Here is an 18,500-nt window from a genome sequence, read left to right on the forward strand (position 1 = left end):
TAGGTTGCTAATGGCCTTTGGTTACCATCATTATATGTACTTGCGTCTAATTTCTTGTCTTTGAGAAGGCCTGGAGCTTACTGTTGCAGTGAAGATGTATGCATTTTAATGTCTTTTATTTAGATTTTCCGAAACTTATATTCAAGTCCTGATGTGGGATAGAACATAGCTGCGATGCTAGTAGCGCGGACAAAGTGCCACATGATGTTTATTTAATCAATTTTAGTAATCTTTTATTTAGATTTTCCGAATCTTATATTCAAGTCCTGATGTGGGATTAGAACATAGCTGCGATGCTAGTAGCGCGGACAAAGTGCCACATGATGTTTATTTCATCAATTTTAGTAATCAACCAAGGCAACGGCCTTGCCGCAGTGGATACACCGGTTCCCGTCAGATCACCGAAGTTAAGCGCTGTCGGGCGTGGTCGGCACTTGGATGGGTGACCATCCTGGTCGCCATGTGCTGTTGCCATTTTTCGGGGTGCACTCAGCCTCGTGATGCTAACTGAGGAGTTACTCGACCGAATAGTGGCGGCTCCGGTCACATAAAACCATCATAACGACCGGGAGAGCGGTGTGCTCACCACACGCCCCTCCTATCCGCATTCTCATCTGAGGATGACACGGCGGTCGGATGGTCCCGATGGGCCACTTGTGGCCTGTAGACGGAGTGCTTTTTTAGTAATCAACCACCATTGTATTTACAGTGGACATGTTCTTCGAGTACCATTTGTAATTTTATGTATAATGCAAATGTGCATATGTGTTGTGATATTGATTAAAAACCTTAACTATTTGTATGAGTTGCCAAGAATTTTGGTAACTTTTAGTTACTTTGAGATAAAATAGTAACTAAAAAAAATATTTGTTTGGGAATGATAAATGACATCACACTGGGACATCCTTCCACGTGTTTTTCTTAAATTAATCGCAATACTTGTTCTGGCTCCCGATTGGTAGGTGTAGAGCATGGTTACGTTCTGTTTGGCTGGGGAGATTAGAGTTGTCTATCCTTTGACGTCATTTGTCGTTCCTTTGAGCTATTGTACCAGTACGTTTTAATTCATTGAGAAACTATATAAATGTTTTTGGTTGTCTTTAGGAGGTCACACCTATTATGGATTCCAGGGGGACCCCTGGGATTTCGCATCTTAAGAGGGAGCATTTACGGTATGAATTAACGCTAGAAGCACCACTTTTTTTCGTTCTAGTGACCAAATTATCCCTGGTATTATCTACAATATTTTAGAAGGCATGCGCCCAGAGAACCGGTCTCGCTTGACGTTTGTACACTGCCCGACTGATTTTGATGAATTTCAGGATTTACTAGAGTCAGTTGAAGCACTGATCTTTTCTGACGAGCAGGGCTGGTCAGATGGAAGTCTACCACCGACGTCTTTTACTCCGCAAGGCAAAAAACCACGATCCGCATCTGACTGGTCCGGTGGCTAGCGTTGTTTCCGTTGTGGTGCGTGTGATCAGCTTGTGCACGAGTGCACTGTTGTGGGAAGCCCCAGGCCTAACAGCTGACACCATGAGGGGGAGACCGAATGTGTCAGGTGAGGTTACCATTTGGTTGTACTCATATTCGTGCTATGCAAAGATCTTCCGTTCGTTATGTTTGTGCCCGTGTTGGAAAGGAATCAGTTTGTGCGTAACTGGACGGTGACAGTTCGGTCTCCTTACTTGATGACTTATTAGTCCGTGGAGTTTCGCCACTTGTGTAAACTGTTGCCCTGGTTGGGGAAGCAGCAGTTTATCCGTTTGCAACTTCTCATGGTCGGACAGATTTCTCGTAGTTAAGGACTTGACGGTCACCTTCTTGCTCGGCTGCGATTTTATTCAGTGGGCTGGACTGGTCCTTGACTTTGCGAGTGGTACCTCAATCTTTAAATTCTCACCAATGGAGAAGATAGCCGTGTGCTCTTGTGTCTTGGTCCGAGCTCCATTAATTCTGTAAGCTGCTAAACTGGGGAGTTTACTGTTGGTTATCTTCAACCAGAACAAGAGAGACAGTGCTTGGACCTATTGTGGGAGTTTTCGGATGTCTTGTCTGGCAAACTGGGTGTTACTAATTTGATTCAATCTAATATTCGTCCAGATCATGCCGTTACAGTTCTAAAGGCCCGTTACTGTCTTTTGCCGCCTATAATGATAATTTTGAGACAATATTATGGGATGGGGTAACTAGGCCTTCCACTTACTGTATACTTCACCCATATCCCTTGTTCAGGGACAGGACGCTAGGCTGGTAGTTTTACAGTTTTCTAAAGAAGAAGATCATTTTGCTATCAGTCCTTTTGCCTGATCTTCACAATTGTTTTATGTTATTTTCTGGGGCTGATCGCTTCAGCGACCCCGACTTTGATCAAGCCTGTTACCAGATTCCCTTGACCGAAAGATCTAAGCATGTCACTGTCTATTGCACGGATTGGAATCTGTATGAGTTTAATAGAGTGCCGTTCGCGTTGCAAACTGTAGCTGTTGTTCTTTCTCGTTTATTTGATCGTGTCTTGAGTGATTTGAAATTTGTGTGTGTTTGCAACTACCTTGATGATGTGGTTCTCTTGTACAGTTACTTTGAAGGAAACCTTTGTCACCTTTATCAGGTGTTGTCCAGACTTCGTTCTGATAGGTTAACAGTTAAGTGTCCAAGATTACCATCCCCAGGCGCCAGACCTCATTTCTGGTTTATCTCGTTTCAGGTGATGGCATTAGGATTGACCAGGACAAACAGCGGACCTGAAGAAATTTCCTCCACCTACGATTATACGGGGGTGGTCAGGTTTATAGCAATGGCTAATTATTTTCGTAAATTCGTTCCCAATTTCGTGCAACTTGCAGCTCCCCTTAATAAGTTGCGGCAGTAAGCAGGAAGCTTTGTGTTGGGAGAAAGTTCTTTTGAGGGTATTATGACCGCCATCACTAATCCTCCAGTGTTGGCTATGGCTGATTTCGACAAGATGTTTATGGCCCAGACGGACGCTTCGAACGCTGGGGTCGCCGCTGCTCTTCTCCAGGGGAATCCGAGCAAAGACGTCCTTTAGCTGTTGTCTCAAGGAGATTGATGGGTCCTAAACCTAGGTATTCGATGTATGAATGTGAGGCCTTAGCCTCCTCGTACTTGTTAACCAAACGGCGAATATCCTTGTACAACGTGAGGTGAGCACGTACCTTCCCAAAGGTTTCGTGAAGGCATAAATGGCCAGACACCAAAGAGTTGTGGAAATAATTGAAGACAGAGGGAACTAACACAAAGGGGAGACAAATCCTTGGCTCATCGAGTTCACCTATTTGTTTAATGGAAATCCCTTGCTTTAACAAATACTTTGCAACGTATTCTCCGGACAACAATTTCTTCCTGGTGGGTGCTCACAACGGATCCTGATCCTGCTTGGTTTTGAGGCTGCGATACTTTGGCTAACACATTGCACACAATATCATGAGGCTTCCCAGCTTCACCTTCGACCCCCGGATCCTTCTCTTCAAACATGAAGTGTATCAGCTTCCTGGTTGTCGGAGTCTTTAATATGGCGTACCTTGAAACAGAAGGCTGATACGTGCATAGCCCACATAACGTTCCGGCAATTCAAGGAAACAAAAGAGGGATGGATTGAATACCTGACTCAGTTCCAAGCACATTGTCAAGTTCATCATGTTCAAAGTACTGTTGACTGCGGGGTCTCCAGTGTTTATGTTAATACAAAAACTATTTCCGACCGCGTCTCCTGAGGATCTCGTCTATGACCGAGTAATCCGTGCATTAACTCAATACATATAGCAATTCCAAGTAGCTGCATTAAGATATCAGTTCTAGGGGAGTGACTAGGAAGTGTATACTTAATTCTGATTGTGACCACTTTTACAGTGCTTTAATGATACATGATGCAATAACTTCGATGTCCCAGATAGTAGAATACGGGAATAGATCTTAAAGTATTCTGATTCATCACTTCCTCAAATACTGAAAATCTTAGAGCAATATGATTCGGTTGCCTTAGCGGCCGATAAGTCTGATCACACCCCGATTTGTCGGGTCGAGCCACCCCTCGTTCGCGTCCGCCCCCAAGCAGCCACAACAACGAGCGCGTACACAGCCGCGCGGACAGCCACGTAGCCATGTAAACAGACCTGCGAATTTAGTGATGTCTTGCCTTAGATCTTTTGCTCACCATAAAAGACAGGATTGCCTATCACGTAACGCAACTTGTTACACGAGTGGGAAGAAAGACCATATCCAAGCAGTTTGTTTTCTCCCAGAGAAAACAGGCTAGTGCACATGCAGTGAACGCTGTGTTTTCGAAACCTACAAAGGTTTCTGACAAAAGTTAGATTAAGGTTGTGCCTCCTCCTTGTTTTAGTGCTGTGCAACGACGTTCTAACAAACAGTTTGTCTCATTACGAATTGCTGGCCGTAGCGCGAACTTTCAGTTAGACACAGATGCTCATAAACTTTGCTTAATCGTGTCTCATACGAACAGTTAGACTCACTACGACTTTCTTAATCTAGCTAGCGCCTCACTGCTTACAAAGGACGTGAAATTCCATTGCTTGGGCAGTGTAGTTTGCCTGCCACATATCAATGTCACCCTAGGATAGTGGCTTTGATTTGTTTGGACTTAAATCCAAGACAATCTAGTTTCGGTACTGATTTTGAACCAGAAGATAGTGCCACTAGCTCGCTTATAGCATTTCCTGAACTATTTCCGAAGGAAGAGGAAAAGCTGAGAACTTTGTAGCGAATGTTACATAGAAAGACAACGCGCAACCTAAGTTTTGTATGGGCCGCCCATTCCAGTTGATTTAAGAGACAAAGGAGCCAGTGAACTGAGAGAATTGCAAGATGATGGTGTAATTGCTCCCATTCAAGCTAGTTAGTGGGTAAGTCTTCTCGTTTTGTTGCTTAACCCTTCTGGTCGCAAGTTCCCATTTGCTGTGCCTATGGCTTCTACTACATCACGTAGCACCATTCAAGCTTTGCCCTCCATATTTTGCCTAGAAGGTTTGCCAGAAGTACTTGTGTTGGGCCACTGACCACAGTCACTTTATGTCATTTCAAAGAGTTTCGTGAATGAAATGGTGTTCGTCATCTAACAAGTGCAGTGTCTCACCCCAGTCCAACATTGACAGAACACTTCGTATGCAGTTGTCAATAACAGATGGCCAAGCTTCACACCACTCACACAGGAACAGGCGTTGCAGCTCTTTCTCACCTTCTATCGCTGCCAACCATTGGACGGACCATCACCGGCGAAACTTTTGCATGGTGGCATCATCTGATGCTGCTTTACTTGTTCCACCCAACGCTGTATTCGGCGCCGCCGATGGTCCGCAAGTATCACTTTGCATCGTGTGATCTTGTTCTTTACGGGGTTTTTGGTCGGCGGCAACACTGGGAGCGAGGTGAGATCCAGAAACGCTCATTTATGTACTTGACTGCAGGTCCCGATTGTTTGCAGCGCCTCCACCAGAACCAAATTCGTTTGTGTCATTTGCCCCGTGATTCTGCTGCTTTTCTTCCCCCAGATTCACGGCCTCTCTGGACAGCGCGGCCTTCGCAGCCACTCGCTGGTGCAACCAGGGCACCCCAGGAGGAGCGGATGAACGATGCACCACCGTCCCCGCCGTCCCTACTTGCTGACCCGATGGAATAGGACTCGTCGTCGCCCTTGCCCTCACCGTCTTTGCCCCAGGACGCGCCCTCAGGCCTGGACGTGTAAGCAGGCAGCAATTTTCCGGAGTATGTTCCTGTTGCCTCCCTTCATGACAACGGTGCGACATTTTTTTTTTTTTTTTTGTGGAGAGATGGGGGGGGGGCTGTAAGGATGTTCTGCCGTAACCTGTCGCCAGCACACCGGTCGGCAAATTTGAAGCGTGGAGAACGCACTCCTATCATGAGGGAGGACAGAGACACACCAACAAGCAATGGAACACGGCGCCAACGCCCTGTCGGCAGCATGTGTTTAGACCGGTCCCCCTGCGGGGAGGGGGGGGAGGGAGGCTCACTCAGTCATCCACTTTGACGTCTGTCTATTCCTTGCAGAGAGGGTGTAATTCGCCACGACAGTACATTGCGACCAGATTATGGACTATAGTGGGACTAGCTTAGTTCATCCAGAATTGTACTTTTCTAGCAGTGAGAAACTTCAGTTTGTAGTGGCAAGAGTGCTGATATTGACATCTCATCAGTCTGCAAGAGGACTATTTCTGATGAGCTTGTGCCACAAAACATGGATTCTATTTACGTTAAGTAAATTTTTCCAGTTCATATAAATAATTAACTGTATTAATCCACGTGCGCATTTGTGTTGGAGAAAGAGGATACCGCCCACCCACAACAACGTCCTCTCCCTTGCTTCCTTGTGGTACAAGACTCTACAATAATACAGCTGTAGATTTTAAATCTAACCAAGATGATCCTGTAGGCGAATATTTTGACCTATACACAATAGGTGAATCTCGTAGTTCTTTTATAAATGTAAAAATAGGTGCACTGGAATAAAATGTTTAATCAATATGGGAAGAGTGGTTACATCTCCTTCACCAACAGCTCCTTGAGAATAGTGGTAGAATTACCAATAATTGAAGGCAGAATTCGATATATTACAAGGAAAAAGAGTGAAGTATTTACAAGGTAAGCTTTTGGATGTCTAGGAGTGATAGAGATCTTCAGTGAAGGCTGATTGTGCTCACTAAAGAGAGTTAAAGTTTAATTTTAGTTGTTAACTGGGTTGAAAAAATGGTTACTGCCGTTGACTTAAAGCGGGAAGTCTTGTTTAAAGGGAATTGAAATGCAGGTGTTCAGTGTGACAAATATGTGGAAAGGAAACCTGAAGAAAAGGGAGCCCACATCAGTTCTTTATTAGTTACCAATTCTACACATAGTTTTAAACAGGACCGAACATAGCCTACACCGCATCTCTGCCTATCTTATTCGTAAGGTTTGCAGAGTCAGCTGAAGTCAGAGATGAACGAAGAAATGATTAGAGGACCATGTTTTATGACGCCCATGGAACACTAGTTAATTATTACTGCACACTCCACTTAAAACGTCAGCAACACATCTTCATCAAATTATTCGTTGTACTAATTGCTAAGAGACTTCCAGTAGACAGAGAACTGCAGAAAAAAGATAGTTTAGGTCAATGAGAGGAGTAGAAGCTATGGAAAACTCTACTGGTTATTAGTAGTAAATCAGGGCACTATCCAAGACTCTTTGCACTTAAATCACCTTGAAAGGTTTATTTGTTGACGTGAGTTGCCTACATGCAGGGGTAGGAAAGTGACCTTGAGCTCATGACGTCTCCAACGCAATTTATGATGAGAAATTTAAAAATTCAAGATGTCAGAACTAGCTCTTTGTTCTCAGCCCTCTCCCCCACTTCTTTACCTACTTCTCTCCAGCCAATCACAACTAGTGTTTTAGGAACTATTAAAATGAATCCACCTATCAAAATCACAGAAATTGCTTTTAGCCCAGTAATGCTACTGGGAAATTCTTAAAAAATCCGAGATGACAGTACTACCGCAGTTGTGCTTGCACCCACCCCTTTTTCATCCTCTTGCTGGCGGATATTATTCGTGCTAGTAGTCCTAAAATAAACACCTAGATAAATAAATAAATAAAAATCAAAACGATGAAATTACTTCAGATGTGGTTTGTAACCCCTTTTCCTTTTCTTTCTCCTGCAATCATAGACTAGTATTTCAGTAAAAATGTAAGCATAGTAGATGTCCTCAAAAGCATCTGCACGACATACATTTAGCGCCATGCATAAAAGTTTCCAAATAATGTGAATCGTTTGTTCGAAAATTACGTTTGCAACATATTCACATCTGAAATATGTCAGCAAAACCATCACACTTGGAAACTGTAACCCATTTCTTATGGAGCATGCTGCTTTATGCTCCTGTTGCTTGCCGTCATCAACAGTTGGTTGCCCTTGTAAACCCTCATTGCAGATTACTGTACCATACATTATGCAAAGCGCATTAGACCTTCATATTATATATTTACAACATCTGAATTGTTCTATATTGTTTGTCAAATGCACAGTGTTAATTCATTGTTTAAAATGTCTACAAATATGTAGCAGGAGTGTAAAAGAGTGCAATGTTTACGTCAAGTATCACAGCGTTATTTTCCACATACACCATTTTACTTACAAATGACAAGCTGTTGGCGTTTCTAGTTAAGCGTAAAATATCGACACTATCCATAAAAGGCAGAAAATACCTCTTGCCTAAAATACTAGCAAATATGCAAACAAACAGGTATTCTGGATTACAGGAAGAGCGTAAACATTAAAAGCGTACTCTTGATGTGAGCCACAATGGACTCTCAAAATAAATATTTCCGCTTTTATAATCTATGGTGTCTACGTACATAATGGGTGCTCAGTTTGATGCTGTGTTGCTGAAAGTATTGTCATCACCTAACGTGAGCATTAGTTAGGACCATAGAAATATGTACCCCCTTTATTTATTGGTATTTTGGAAGGACATTTTACCAGGAAAACATTGGTCAGTTTGAGAATGGACGTAGCCTGTAAATGGTCACTGGCTAAGTAAACATCCATTTTAGTTGTAACTCTGGCTTCCTCTTTTCGCACTACAAATAATATTCGGGATTATATGTCTACTAAGTAGGCTCATTTTTCAGTAACGAGCATTGCATAAAAATAATGGTTGATGGAACATCCTCGTTTATGTAAGTTTAAATAACATACAACTTAATGCGGACTCAGGTAGAGCTTCTTTCCATAAAAAACCGAGGAAAGCGCCACAGTGGTTGGCACAGTAGACTCGCAATACGGAGGACGATGATTCAAACCCGTGTCTGGCCATTACGATTGAGATTTTCCATAGTTTTCCTAAATCGCTTCAGGTCAACGCTGGGCTGGTTCCTTTGAAAGGACGGCTGCTTTCTTCCTCCATCCTTCCTTCATCCAATGGGACTGATGACTTCCCCAGAATCAACCAACCATAAAAATTAGTAGTTTTTTTTATTTTGAGGAAGCCCGGCATTGAATATTTGTTTATTATAGAGTCCCCCAAATTTTCAATACATCTCACATCTCACAGCTATGTTTTTGCATTGGCCGTTCTATAATAAGCATCGCCGTGTTTTCATATAAAGACTGGCATCCTTTCGTCTGTCTCCGTATTTTACTGCTTTATAATTCCATTCTGTTTTAATCTGAGATCATAAAATTTCATTACACTGACTAACAGCGACAGCACTACGAAAGTAAAGGCTCAGGTACACAGAAGCAGTAATTCTTGGAGTATTTCTGTAAGAAAGGGTCATTACAAAAGGCTCTAGCTAAATAAGTTCCACAGGACGTAAGCCAACAAGGAACTGAAGCAGAGAAAATAACAATTCTGTTAACAGACCATTGTCTCACTATCGATTAACCGAGATTACAAAACATCTTTCTGAGAGGCTTTGTTGACGCACCAGTTACATTAGTCACGCTTAACCTAACAAATTAAAGAACGTATTGTCTTCTTTAACATCCTCCTCACGTTCCCAAAATGCGCCAGTAGTTATTCTAACGGAAAACGCATCGCGCAGCTCATAATAGACAAGATGAGCCCGAAGAAAACGATGCACTCGGCGGTGCAATTCCTACTAAAGATTTCCAAAATGCTTGGTATTTCTCCGGTTTCTTTCGAGGATAAAAAAGAGAAACTTATTGTTTCCTTTGGTTGTAAATGTTATTCTGTTCTTATGGCTTCACTGCTTCTAATTCTGACATACTGCAGTGTGACTAGACGACTGTCGCAAGTGTACAGCAGTACGAGTGACCTAGCATTACTCATCGACACTTTCAATCTTCTTCTAGGAGATGTTACTGGTATTTTCTTAATACTAGTCAGCATTACACTAAAGCAGAGACACCTTGATGTATGGTGCATGAATCTACTTTCAGTTGATGTATTTCTATACAAAAATGTTGAGCTGGAATACTTCAAAGTGTCGAAACTTGTGCGAAGAATAATATTCGGAGTGACGCTTATATCACTTACATTGTACGTTGGATTTATGTGGCTATCTAAATTTCATTTACAGTTCGACATACTGATTCCAATATACTTCTGCTATGGTGTAAGGAATACTTTCATAGTGCAGTTTTTCACATTTAACGTGATACTGTACAGAAGGTTTCAGCATATGAATAAACATCTGTTGGACGTCTTTTGCGTTCGTTCAGAGTATGACCTTGACTATACGTTATCACTGTTACTAAAAATAGATATGAGAAATTTTTCAATCTTTGTAGGCAAATTACGTACTAAAGATTCTTGTCATTTATCACGGAGACAGCGATTAAGCAACGAGTCAAAATCAAATATAAGAATACAGGCACTAATGGCGTCAAAATTTAGGGGCTGTGTACCACTGTCTCATTTACAGAAGGTGCACTGCCTCCTTCACGGCATGGCAAGAGGTGTCAGTGGTGCATTTGGCTTGCAGATTGTCTCAGAGGTAACATTTTGCTTCTTGAACATTGTGATGAACACTTATATTATGCTGTCCCACTTCCTCAGGAACGGAGCAGTTCCGTGTGGTGAACCGACGGGAGCGGTTTTACTAGAGTGTCTACCGTGGTCGCTGATGGCAGTTTTGCGGCTGGTCATCATAGCGTGTAGCAGTGAAGCGGTCGTCCGGCAGTCCAACCGCACGCTGGAGCTGGTCAACAAGCTCCTCCTACTACCACCGCAGGGGGACTACGGACGCCACACTGCTCTGCAAAAGTTCGCCAATCAGCTGCGCCTCAGCCCTCTCAGCTACAGTGCCGCGGGGCTCTTCCTCATTGACAGATCGCTGCTAACCGGCTGCGTGGCCACCATCACTACATACCTAGTGATCCTAGTTCAGTTCTCTCTGGAAAAGATCACGATGCAACATAATAACTACGGGTGCTAAGACCACAGATATAGATAGCACATGTTACAAATATGTCTGTACGGACGTGGGTCTCTTTATTCATAGATTGTATGGTGAATATAGACACAGAAGCTCCATACGTATCGTACACTTGGTTCTTCACTAACACCAAGAGTTTACTGATGTCGAGTGTGTTTTATCATTTCACTATAATTATTGTCAAATGCTACATCTGTATGTGTAAATGCAAAATGCTACGTAATATATTAGGTAACTATAATAACATATGATGTATCAAAACATTAAACAAGATTAAGTTTTTAATAATTCTTGTTGGTGTACATACAGCTTGATTTAATGCATTCCAACTCAACAATGGCGAAAGTACTTCGAAAATGTTTACTTGTGTTTCCTTACTGTAGAAAGTGCTTATGAAGTATATAACATTTTACATTAACTATTGTGAAAAATACAACTTTGATTTCCAAAACAACATGAGGGGAGCAGTGGAAGATTTTTTATACACTCCTGGTAATGGAAAAAAGAACACATTGACACCGGTGTGTCAGACCCACCATACTTGCTCCGGACACTGCGAGAGGGCTGTACAAGCAACGATCACACGCACGGCACAGCGGACACACCAGGAACCGCGGTGTTGGCCGTCGAATGGCGCTAGCTGCGCAGCATTTGTGCACCGCCGCCGTCAGTGTCAGCCAGTTTGCCGTGGCATACGGAGCTCCATCGCAGTCTTTAACACTGGTAGCATGCCGCGACTGCGTGGACTGTAGGATCCTACGCAGTGCCGTAGGGGACCGCGCCGCCACTTCCCAGCAAATTAGGGACACTGTTGCTCCTGGGGTATCGGCGAGGACCATTCGCAACCGTCTCCATGAAGCTGGGCTACGGTCCCGCACACCGTTAGGCCGTCTTCCGCTCACGCCCCAACATCGTGCAGCCCGCCTCCAGTGGTGTCGCGACAGGCGTGAATGGAGGGACGAATGGAGACGTGTCGTCTTCAGCGATGAGAGTCGCATCTGCCTTGGTGCCAATGATGGTCTTATGCGTGTTGGGCACCGTGCAGGTGAGCGCCACAATCAGGACTGCATACGACCGAGGCACACAGGGCCAATACCCGGCATCATGGTATGGGGAGCGATCTCCTACACTGGCCGTACACCACTGGTGATCGTCGAGGGGACACTGAATAGTGCACGGTACATCCAAACCGTCATCGAACCCATCGTTCTACCATTCCTAGACCGGCAAGGGAACTTGCTGTTCCAACAGGACAATGCACGTCCGCATGTATCCCGTGCCACCCAACGTGCTCTAGAAGGTGTAAGTCAACTACCCTGGCCAGCAAGATCTCCGGATCTCTCCCCCATTGAGCATGTTTGGGACTGAATGAAGCGTCGTCTAACGCGGTCTGCACGTCCAGCACGAACGCTGGTCCAACTGAGGCGCCAGGTGGAAATGGCATGGCAAGACGTTCCACAGGACTACATCCAGCATCTCTACGATCGTCTCCATGGGAGAATAGCAGCCTGCATTGCTGCGAAAGGTGGATATACACTGTACTAGTGCCGACATTGTGCATGCTCTGTTGCCTGTGTCTATGTGCCTGTGGTTCTGTCAGTGTGATCATGTGATGTATCTGACCCCAGGAATGTGTCAATAAAGTTTCCCCTTCCTGGGACAATGAATTCACGGTGTTCTTATTTCAATTTCCAGGAGTGTATAATGATTAACAAAAACATAATGTTTCTACAAAAATGAATCTTCAGCCTGCAACGGAGTGTGTGCCGATATCTGTCAGCAAATTACGAAGTATCTACAAGAAATTGTTTGATGATTCTGGAAATATGTGATTGGAAGGGAAAATTTTGTAACATTATACAGTGTGTTACAAAAAGGTACGGCCAAACTTTCAGGAAATATTCCTCACACACAAAGAAAGAAAATATGTTATGTGGACGTGTGTCCCGAAACGCTTACTTTCCATGTTAGAGCTCATTTCATTACTTCTCTTCAAATCACATTAATCATGGAATGGAAACACACAGCAACAGAACGTACCAGCGTCACTTCAAATACTTTGTTACAGGAAATGTTCGTAATGTCCTCCGTTAGCGAGAATACATGCATCCACCCTCCGTCAGATGGAATCCCTGATGCGCTGATGCAGCCCTGGAGAATGGCGTATTGTATCACAGCCGTCCACAATACGAACACGAAGAGTCTCTACATTTGGTACCGGGGTTGCGTAGACAAGAGCTTTCAAATGCCCCCGTAAATGAAAGTCAAGAGGTTTGAGGTCGGGAGAGCGTGGAGGCCATGGAATTGGTCCGCCTCTACCAATCCATCGGTCACCGAATCTGTTGTTGAGAAGCGTACGAACACTTCGGGGCTCCATCGTGCATGAACCACATGTTGTGTCGTACTCGTAAAGGCACATGTTCTAGCACCGCGAGTAGAGTATCCCGTGTGAAATCATGATAACGTGCTCCATTGAGCGTAGGTGGAAGAACATGGGGCCCAATCAAGACATCACCAACAATGCCTGCCCAAACGTTCACAGAAAATCTGTGAAGATGACGGCATTGCACAATTGCGTGCGGAAAATGAAGCCTCATCCGTAAAGAGAACATTTGCACTGAAATGAGGATTGACACATTGTTGGATGAACCATTCGTAGAAGTGTACCCGTGGAGACCAAACAGCTGCTGATAGTGCTTGCACACACTGTACATGGTACGGAAACAACTGGTTCTCCCGATGCATTCTCCATACAGTGACGTGGTCAACGTTACCTTGTACAGCAGCAACTTCTCTGACGCTGACATTAGGGTTGTCGTCAACTACACGAAGAATTGCCTCGTCCATTGCAGGTGTCCTCGTCGTTCTAGGTCTTTCCCAGTCGCGAGTCATAGGCTGGAATGTTCCGGGCTCCCTAAGACGCCGATCAATTGCTTCGAACGTCTTCCTGTCGGGATACCTTCGTTCTGGAAATCTGTCTCGATATAAACGTGCCGCGCCACGGCTATTGCCCCGTGCTAATCCATACATCAAATGGGCATCTGCCAACTCCGCGTTTGTAAACATTGCACTGACTGCAAAACCACGTTCGTCATGAACACTAACCTGTTAATGCTACGTACTGATGTGCTTGATGCTAGTACTGTAGAGCAATGAGTCGCATGTCAACACAAGCACCGAAGTCAACATTACCTTCCTTCAACTGGGCCAACTGGCGGTGAATCGAGGAAGAACAGTACATACTGACGAAACTAAAATGAGCTCTAACATGGAAATTAAGCGTTTCCGGAGACAAGTCCACATAACATCTTTTCTTTACTTTTGTGTGAGGAATGTTTACTGAAAGTTTGGCCGTTCCTTTTTGTAACACACTGTATATGAAGGTAGTATCTGTTCCCGAAAGAACAGTTACCACTGATGACCATGCAGCTTTCGCTAGAATGAAATGATAATTAAATGGACACCCTAGCTGCAAAACAGGCGTTGATATACTTCATTGGGGACATGTTGAAAATGTGTGCCCCGCCTGGGACGCGAACCCGGGATTTCCTGCTTACATGGTAGACGCTCTATCCATCTGAGCCACCGAGTGCACAGACAATAGTGCGCCTGCAGGGAATTATCCTTCGCACGCTCCCCATGAGACCCACATTCCCAGCATGTCCACACTATTACATTCGTAGTGCGCCTAACAGATGTTTGCCCATCATACTCATTACTCGTATAAGATTAATCTACAAAGTCCCTTAAGAGTTTGGGCATAGAGCGTGCAAGGGATAAGTCCCTGCAGGCGCACTATCCTCTGTGCCATCAGTGGCTGAGGTGGATAGAGCATCTGCCCTCTAACCAGGAGATCCCGGGTTCGCGTCCCGGTCGGGACACATTTTCAGCATGTCCCCAATGAAGTATATCAACGCCTGTTTGCAGCTAGCGTGTCCATTTAATTATCACTTCAATTTGTAACATCATGTGACGTGTTGGCTATACCAGCCACAAGGTGTAACGAATCACTTGCGGGTCGCGACCGTCATCAAATGCTGACCGATGTTGTGAGCGAAAGCATCGATTTCCTTGCCTGCGGGAGGAGGGAACTGTTCTCACTTCTGGAGCAAAGTGGGCTGCCTTTGCTTAATCCGGCTAACAGGTGGCGGCCTGTCCCAACCAGGAGGTTTTAAAGGCAAGTTTATTCCACAGGTCGCATCTACTAGTACCCTTTTGGAACAGTCTACTGGAAGTGTGGACAGGTAGCAGCAACTTACAGTGGTACTCTGACAAATGGCCAACCACCCTGCCTACTTTCTACTCTGGAGTGTTTGGCCACAATGTTTCTACGTGCAAATAATGTCGTGGAGCTGTGAGCTCGCGAAGTCGGGGAGACGGGCGGCTGCCTTTGTGGAGTACAGAAGAGCGCTCAGTAGAGAAGGAGGTGTGCCGCTGGGTATTTGCGAACTTTGTATTCAGGGATCAGTAAAGTTGCTGTCAGTGTTTTGAAAAGTTGAGAAGGAGTTCGGAAGTGCTTTCCTGTGTGAGGGCGTCAGAAAATTCGAAGCATACTGCCTGTGCAGCGAACGTACACGGACTGTTTAGGAAGAGGTCGCCTAACAGAGGATGGGGCAACTGAATATCCTAAGGAAGCGGAAGAGGGGGACTTGGCGAAAGATATTAGATGATAATAAATAGGAATTTAGTCCAACTGAAACTTGAAGCGCGGAATTCTTGCGTACGCCCTTTTTCCTCTTTGCCTTCAGGCTGTGATGCTGGGTTGCTTACAGAGAATATGATGGGAACTGGTTGACGGACGTGTAGCGACTGATTTCGGTGTACGCGTCGGTAGCTGCGCAGTCAGGGTGGCTGAATGCCAACTTAAGGGGTCTGGGTTCAATTCCTGGCCTTATCGGAGATTTTCTCCAATAGGGACTCGATGTTGCTTTGTCCCCACTATCATATCATCATCATCGAAGCGCAAATCGCCTAAATGGCGTCTCATAAAAAGACTTGCACCTGGCGGCGACCCAGTACACGAGAGAGAGAGAGAGAGAGAGAGAGAGAGAGAACATGAAAGAGAGAGAGGAAAAGATGGAGGGAGAGACTTTTAGCAGTGTTTGAGAGAGAGAGAGAGAGGAAATGGGAGAGAGAGAGAGAGAGAGAGATAGAGAGAGAGGAAAAGGGAGAGAGAGAGAGAGAGAGAGAGAGAGAGAGAGAGAGAGAGACGGTTTACGTGTCCTCAACTGCCAGTGCGTCACCTGTTGTCGGTCAGTTGTTATTCCACGTTGACACCGAACACAGGCGGTGATCACATTAATGTGATTAGACCGAGTATTACTTTGCAATGTCCTAGAAAAATGCGTTATAACAGAACTCTTAGTGTCTTTTTGAAGGAGACAAACTTTGTCATTACATGCATCCTAAATACTTTGTGATCACATTACGTAGGACATTTTCTTTTAAGAACCACATGAAGCTAATATCTGCTAAACCGAAAACAGAAATAACCATCATCCTAAACACTGTGACACTTGCTGGGGACCATTAGCAGACACTGTTTGAATTTTGACACTCGGCTTGGTATACTCAACATCAGAGTACTGTACGTCCGTCGCGCTTAACAATATTTATGTAAAAATGATAGCTGCACAACTTAACTAATCCTTGCGCATTGTCTGTCCGTACGATATATTGCCACATTCTGGTTACCTATTATGAGACATATTCCACCTCCAGATATCAGACGGAAGAGTGCGCTAGTGGATGGATAGCGAAAGACTGTTGATAACTGTGATGTTTCAGTGTTGAATTACGTGTTCCCTCTAAAGCGAAAAAAACTGAAATCAAGACATTCCACACTTATCACAGTCAAGATTCTCCCTGAAACTGATTTCAATGTCGGATGTGAATGGAAACGCTTTCGGCAAGAAACCTATCCTCCACAATGCCTGAAGTTGCCCTAGAAGCAGGAGAAGGCATTGGAATTCACCCGTCTTGGATAAGTTGCAGAACCCTGACTTTTAGGTGAATGGCCTAAAAGGTGTGCAGATACTCTACACAAACGGGATAAATCTTCATCACCCTATTGTAATTATGGTGGTTTACGAGAGACAGTTACTCATTCTACATTAATACGTCACGCGCGTGCTTACGATGGTCCCTTCGAAGACAGCCAGATATAACGAGTGTTGTAACAAACTACGTAAGAGATGTTGACTTTCGTCTGCAGCTGTTGCTGTTTGTGGCATAGCACGCTGGAGAGCTGTGTTGAAGTGTTGATATGCCACAGCTTAATAATGTTTATATACATTTAGGGATTCTTGTTATTCAAAAGACACTTAATGTATGCCATTCGATGGATGAAAAAATAGATAAATCTAAAATAAAGTATCTAATCCGAATGTAACGTGCAGAAACAACTTGTAGGATGCACTGTAATTCACGTTTAAACATCAGCAAGTCTGCTCAGATGTATTAAAATTAACCACTACCAACAGTCTGAATGGTGATGTGGACCCTGTTTCCAATACCAGGGTAGCAGAAAAGGACCATTAAAAGGTAGACGTTAAGTGCTATCTATTCATAATACTTCACATTGGGCATTTATATACAACAAGACAAACACAACACTTTTATTTTCACACGTCTTTAGCAGAAGGAATGGTTACCTCACTAACATTAATGAAAAGGAGATATTCAAGGATAAGAAAAAAATGTTTACAAATCCTTTAAGCTAGTCAACTTCGTTCCGAAGCAGCTATCGCCATAAGATAAATGGCAAACTTAACTTAAGTACAGATGCAGTCATTAGTTGCACTAACAAATGAAAACCCTGTGGCTAAAATAGTGGCAGTCATTTCGTTTCCATATAGGTGAACTATTTAACTCTGCCTTAGAAATAACACCATCTTTTCAGAAAATTAACTAAGAATTTATGAGATTCATTTGATAAGTGAAACTTTGGTGAAAGAGAGCATGTTAGAGAATAAAATCGAGAGTTAGAATTTCTTCGTTTATTTCACCTGCGAGGAATCCTATCTTCAGTCCCTCTCTTCCATCTACCTAGACGTCCTCAGGGTGTTAAAATTACAATAATTTTCATACGTGACAGTGTTATTAACAATGTATTAGGTAGTACCCTGATTACGTTCTTGTCTAGTGAGAGCAATGACTTCTAACAGAAATGTATGGTAGCAGCCCAAAAGGAAATAAACGATATGGAGAGAAACTTGATCGTCTGGGAAAGAGAGAGAGGGAGACACACACACACACACACACACACAGAGAGAGAGAGAGAGAGAGAGAGAGAGAGAGAGAGAGAGAGAGAAAGTGAGAAGTTAGCAGATGAGAGGGAGGAAAGAAAGCAGAAAAAGGAAACTGTGGAATGTTGACGGTTGGTATAAATACTGGTTCGGCGTTGGAGAAAAGGAAGAGAGTTGAGATACTCTGAAAGGGAAGCTTCGACGATAATAACAGGTGAAGCTTTAAGATCTTCTTCACTGCAGATTACTGTATGATTCGTTCGACAATCGTATGGCTGAAATAGAGAAGAAAATAAAAATGATAAAACTGTTACTACA

At 43.9% G+C, this 18,500-nt stretch overlaps 1 pseudogene; it reads left to right on the forward strand.

Annotated features, from left to right (window-relative positions):
- The first annotated feature begins 356 nt into the window (after positions 1-356).
- Positions 357-474, forward strand: LOC124796616 (annotated as a pseudogene).
- Positions 475-18,500: the final 18,026 nt, after the last annotated feature.

This window comes from Schistocerca piceifrons, chromosome 4 (assembly GCF_021461385.2).
Source record: "Schistocerca piceifrons isolate TAMUIC-IGC-003096 chromosome 4, iqSchPice1.1, whole genome shotgun sequence".
Classification (NCBI taxonomy): Eukaryota; Metazoa; Arthropoda; class Insecta; order Orthoptera; family Acrididae; genus Schistocerca; species Schistocerca piceifrons.